Source organism: Alexandromys fortis, unplaced genomic scaffold (assembly GCF_014885135.2).
Source record: "Alexandromys fortis isolate MF-2015 unplaced genomic scaffold, M_Fortis_MF-2015_v1.1 scaffold_106, whole genome shotgun sequence".
Lineage (NCBI taxonomy): Eukaryota > Metazoa > Chordata > Mammalia > Rodentia > Cricetidae > Alexandromys > Alexandromys fortis.
Window position 1 is genome coordinate 1,384,603 of NW_026067980.1, and position 6,187 is coordinate 1,390,789.

The window sequence follows — 6,187 nt, forward strand, 5'->3', positions numbered from 1 at the left end:
TATGAGCCTATGGGGCATCATTCTTACTCAGACCACCACAAAGGTGAGGAGGAGGAGCTGGCTCTTTACCACACTGTCTTCTTCACATTTCTGTTATTACATCTGAAATTCCTCCCTACAGCTAACAGAGCCTGGCTTCTCTACACCTTCTCTCCCTCTCTTCTGGCTCCTCCTCACTAGCATGCACAGATGTTCCAGATGCCGAGGATCCACGTTTGACCTCGCTCCCTGCCTCATCCAAAGTGTCTTCGTGTATCAACTATTTCCTCTGGAAATAGTCTTGTGCTTGCTCCTCGTTCCCTCCAAAACATGATCAAACTCTTAATTATAGTCTAGAAGCAACAGGGGGCCATTGGATGGGTTTTTAAAGAAAATGAGCACTAAGTAAAGTTATAACAGGATCTTCAAGCAAGAAAAAACTTGATTGCTGATACAAATGACTATTTCCACATCCAAGGAAGGCTCACAATGAGTCACAATGAGTCAGGGTTTCAAATGCCTTTATTCTTATGAATCTGGATTCACTCGTTGCTCTGGTGTCATTCTTCCCAGGCAAGTGTCCACATTTTAAAAGGAGAAACACAAGGAGACCCCACTTCTGCAAGCAATACAATGAAATCCTGTTTGGGTTTTGCAACCATAAAACCATAAGGATTTATGGTTACAAAACTAAGACTCTTTCAGGGATCTCCAGCCATGACTTGAGAGTCTTGTGCCCTTTGCATCAGTAGGCACACTGGTGATGCTTGTACCCTTTTATCTGCATCAGTAGGCACACTGGTTCAAGTGACCACAGTTCACAACTGAGAAAGTGTGATGCACTGCACTCCATAAGTTGCTAGCATCACATTTCCCATGCCAGAAACTCAAGTCCAAACAGTGATCAAACCAACATTAAAGTTCTATCTTCGCAGAGCCATGCCATGGGGCGATACAGGCTCCAATTTCTATTCAGCCAGTGTCCCGTTATCAGATAAATACTACAATTGATTCAAAAGCCAGAATTTCATACAAAGAGCTGGCAAATGGGTGTAATATTTGTTCAGTAGGCAAACTTTAAAGTGATATAAACACCTTCAGAATCAGGAGAATGAGAATGAGCTTAAAAGTTTGATGAGAGTCTGGAGAGATGGCTTAGTAGTTAAGAGCACTGGTTATTCTTCCAGAGGACCCAAGTTTAAGCCCCAGCACCTACACGGTGGCTCATGACCATCTGTAATTCTAGTCCCAGAGAATCAGATACCCACTTCTCGTGTCCACAGGCACTACATGCACATGGTGCATAACATATGTGGGCAGACATACATATGCATAAAAGAAAAGTCTGATGAATGATTCTGTGGGTATGTGACAGAAGCACTGCTCAACCATATTAGAGTCTCCAGGTTCTAAGGAGGGGCATGTAGGCAATAGACCAAGACCTCAAGAATCTATTGTGGTTTCTGAAGGAACTGCTACCATAATGAAGTAAGCTCAATATGTTAACTAAAGCATGTTCCAGGACTTCTCTATGCCCATGAAACAAATGCCAAGTATGTGTATAGAGAACAGCTAAAGTGAAGAATTACCCTCTTCTAGTCAACTGTAGAAAAGGGAATACATTAGGGCTAAATTGTACCTTATGTATGAATCATTGGACATAGCTGATATCCAGATAAAAATAGTTTCAAGTGATTGGAAGTTTACTGCTATCAGCAAATATAACCTCTATCTGTAAATAGAATAGCTTATTCTTAGCATTCCTTTGAGACCAAAGAGTGTACCTTAGTCACTGTTCTATTGCTTTGAAAACTCACCATGACCAAGGCAAATCTTATAAAACAAAGCATTAATTGGAGGCTTGTTTATAGTTTCAGACACTTAACTCATTATCATCATGGTGGGGAGCATGGCGGCACACAGATAGGCACTATAGCAGTAGTATCTGAGACTTTTGCATCCTGGTGTTGAAATAACCAGTCTAGCTAAGGATAAAACAACTATATTTTTATTTATTATAAGGGGAAAACTCAGAAAACAGGAAATGAGAAGTCCAAGCACAGCAATGTCCCTTGGGAAAAGGGAGAGAGAGAGAGAGAGAGAGAGAGAGAGAGAGAGAGAGAGAGAGAGAGCAGCTGGAGGTGCACACATTTTACACTGGGTCCCAGCGAAGCCATGCCTTAACTAAGACCCACCTCTTAAGGATGATTGGCTAACAAGGTTCCCCATTATCCTGATATGAGGGCAGAGAGCAAAAGTAAGAGGGGGGACTGGGTGTGTCATGGGCTTTTGAAACCTCAGCACCCACCCGCAGTGACACACTTCCTCCAACAAGACCACACCTACTCTCCACCTCCTAGTCCTTCTAATCCTTTCAAACAGTTCCACTCCCTGGTGACTAAGCTTTCAAATAGACGAGCCTCTGGGGGCCATTCTCACTCAAGCTACCACAGGTTGTTTTGCCTTTCTCAACCCTTTAAGAGTTTAAAAATTACTATTAAATGGGTATGGCATTGATGTCCTCTTGCGATGCCAACACTTAGAGAAAGAAACAGGAAGACTGTAAGATTAAGGTCAGCCTAGCAGCAAAGACAAAACAGAAAAACAGCTTCCAAGCTGTCAATATTCTAACCATTGGCCATTTATAGCTCATGACAGTGATCTTGGGAGAGAACTGGAGTACTGGTCCTGTGTGACAGCCAGAAGAAAGCTCTCTCCCTCCTATGTGGGTTGCCAAACCACCATCCTCTCTCACAAAGCTGGTGATTAAGCCTCCTACATATTCTGTATCCATACAAGTTTATGTGGCCTATTGTTACACATCCACAGAGTTATCATTTTAAAAGCTAAGTTTTGTCACTTTTCTACTCAAAGCAATTTGATTGCTTCCTCATTCGATATCTCAGACATGTTACTTTTGTTCTTGGCTTCCTGGGCCCAGTGACTGATTCCCTTCTGACTCATCTCCTCCTCTTCTCCCCAACACACTGTGTCCTATAACACACTGGCTTTCTTGCTATATCTCCAAACAAGAACACAGACTTAGATCTTAGGGGATTTCCCTTTGTGGGCCCTCTCCATCTGGAATGCCGTCCCTAGCACACACAGCTCCACGACTTTCTCGTTTATGTTTTTCTCACTCTTTTCAGGAATATTTTCCTCTTATTCTAATTAAGATTTCAATATATACATGGACGTTCTTTCCTTCTGACTTCTTGTTTGAGTATCTCTTACCTCCTCCTTACATTTGAGTTTTATAGAACTGGGACTTTTTCATTTCTTGTTCAGTGATGAATCCTTAGCATCTTCCAGGTTTATATCTGGTCATTAATAAATATTTATCAAATTGCTAAGTAAATGAATGACATTAAATCTGAGCTTTTTATCTAAGTCGTCGGCTGATGGAAAACAATTGGATTTTATTTTTGTATTTGGATTCATTCCCAGGTATATTATATATAATATATATTATATATATATATAAAGTCTATTATGCTCCAACTTGCTTCATTGCCACTTCACCATTGATTATAAATTCATGTTTCCAAAGACCTTCAAATTTCTGAATAAAAAGGAACAAGGTGAGATGTTTGTATTTAGAAACAAAGTTGAAAAAAGCTTTGCCCTGGGAGCCACAAGACTTGAATTCAAACAAGGATGGGAATCATAGGTACTACTTTCTACTTCACATAAAGGTAACCCAAACAGTCCTTTTTGTTAGTTTTCTGTGAATTTTAGGGGGAAAAAAGGCAGAAAAGGCAGTGTGTATATATTTGCAGAGGTCTTCATGAGATGTCCCTTGTATTCTTGGGCATTTGAATACTTGGTCCTGGGTTTGTAACCCTGCTGGGTAGGATTAGGTGTGGCCTTGTTGGAGGAAGTGTGTCACCACAGGAGGCTATGAGGTTTCAGAAACCACAAACCATTCTTACTTTGTTTTCTCTGCTTTCTGTTTACAGTTCAAGCCAGCTGCCTGCTGTCTCTGCTCCTCTATCATAAACTACTCTTATCCCCCCCCCCCCAGAACCTTCAGTCCAAATAAGTCCTTCCTTCTATAAGTTTGTTTGGGCACAGTGTTTGATCAAAGCAATAGAAAAGTAACTAAGACAATAATTAACATTTATTGTCTTCATTCTTCTCTCTTACAACAAGGAAAAGATGGTTATGGCATTAGTGCTGACAGCGGCAAGAGCTAGTCACCTGAGTGGTGGCGACACTGGTTCTAACACACTAGCTGTCACATGATTTCCTCAGGTGAATCATAAAGAAGTATCTGTTCACAAAGGGAGCACAGGGAGATCAAAGAAAAGGCTCTCCCAACTCCAGTTCGGTGAACTAACCACCTTACTGGGGTTAATTACGAGAGCATGGATGCTTCAGAACTACACACTGGAGAGAGCCACCCAGAGTGTCAGTGACTCACAAAAAGGCCACCACTGAGAAGTCCCCTTCCGTTCTATCCAAGCAATCATTCACTGTGTGAGTAATCTCAGAGGTACCTGTGAATCCCGGGGTCTCATAAGCCTCCCCCTCACTCCATAAGAGTATTGAAATACACCAGATCTTTCTGGGGTCCCATGTCAGTCAATGGTCACAGCTACTCAAGGTGGGTCAAGGCGTAATGGTCCAATCCAGAGGAAATTGCTGCCCACAATGTGGGTGTGTTTAGACTCCATGAGATAAGTTTAAATAAGGTTTGTTGCTATTAATTCTGTTCATGGCTCTAGTTATATGTTTCCAACAGTGAAGGCTATGGGTAGTTTTCTTCTCTTGCCTTAAGACACAGTCTGAAGTAGAGGCTCTGACAGTTGATGCTACCCTGCCGTAGGTTGTCTTTGCTCTTAGCTACCTCTGCAAGGACAAAATATTTCTTGCATATGATTTAGGAGTAATATCTTGGATTTATATAAAAATAACTGCCTAATATGTTGACTAGCTAAAGTATTTTTGCTAGGCAGTGGTAGTATATACCTTTAATCCTAGCATTCAGGAAGCAGAGACAGGAGGATCTCTGTGAGTTTGAGGCCAGTGTGGTCTACAGAGTGAGTTCCAGGACAGACTCCAAAGCTACAAAGAAAAATCCTGTCTCAAAAAAACAAAAACAAAACAAACAACCCTCCCCACAAAAAAATGAAAACCAAAAGGTGTATTTTTTTTTTTAGAACAATTGACTTCTAGTTCTATCAACTTGGCACAGTCTGCAGTCATTTCAGAAAGGAATTGATTGGCCAGATCAGATTGGCCTGTGAGCAAGTCTGTTGGAGACCATTTTGATTGTTTAGTGATATTAGAGGTTCCACTCAACTGTGGGCAGCAATTGTCCCTGAGCAGAAAGTCCTGGGCCATCTAAGAAAGTTATCTGGGAAAGACAGAGAGACGGCTGGCTCAGCAATGAACAGCACTTACTGCTCTCAAAAAGGAACCAGGTTCAGTTCTCAACACCCACATAGCAAGTCCTGAAACGGAAGTTACAGAGGATCTGACACCCTCTTCAGGCCTCCAGGGACATTGCATATATGTGGTACACTTATATTCATTCTGGTGAAACACTCATCCACACCAAGTAAAACTAAATAAAATACCAGAAAGAAAGAAAGAAAGAAAGAAAGAAAGAAAGAAAGAAAGAAAGAAAGAAAGAAGGAGGAGGAGGAGGAGGAGGAGGAGGAGGAGGAGGAGGAAAAGCTATCTAAGCATATGCTTGTCATCAAGCCCCAGGCAGTATTCCTTCATGGTTTCTGCTTCAAGTTCTTGAGTGCCTGCCATGACTTGCCTGGTGATGGACCGTAAGCTGTAAGCTGAAATCAGCCCTTTTCTCCCTTGAGTTGTTTTGATCATGAGGTTTGTCACGGAAGAAGAATGTATTTAGGTATCTGGATGCCACACAACACACCTAAGAGGACAATGCTATGGAACGTGACAGACCTGTAGGGTCTTGTAAAATATATAAACCAACTCATAGGAGCTGCAGCCCCATTTACAATCACTTTTTCTTTGATTGCTTATAGCATGGCAACTCCACACTCCAAAATCAGTGGTTCTAACCTGTGGGTTGAGACCCTCTTGGCGAACCTCTATCTTCAAACATATTTACATTATGATTTGTAGCAATTACAAAATTATAGTTATGAAGTAGCAATAAAAATAATTTTATGGTTGGGGGGTCATCACAACATGAAGAACTGTATTAAAGGGCCACAACATTAGGAAG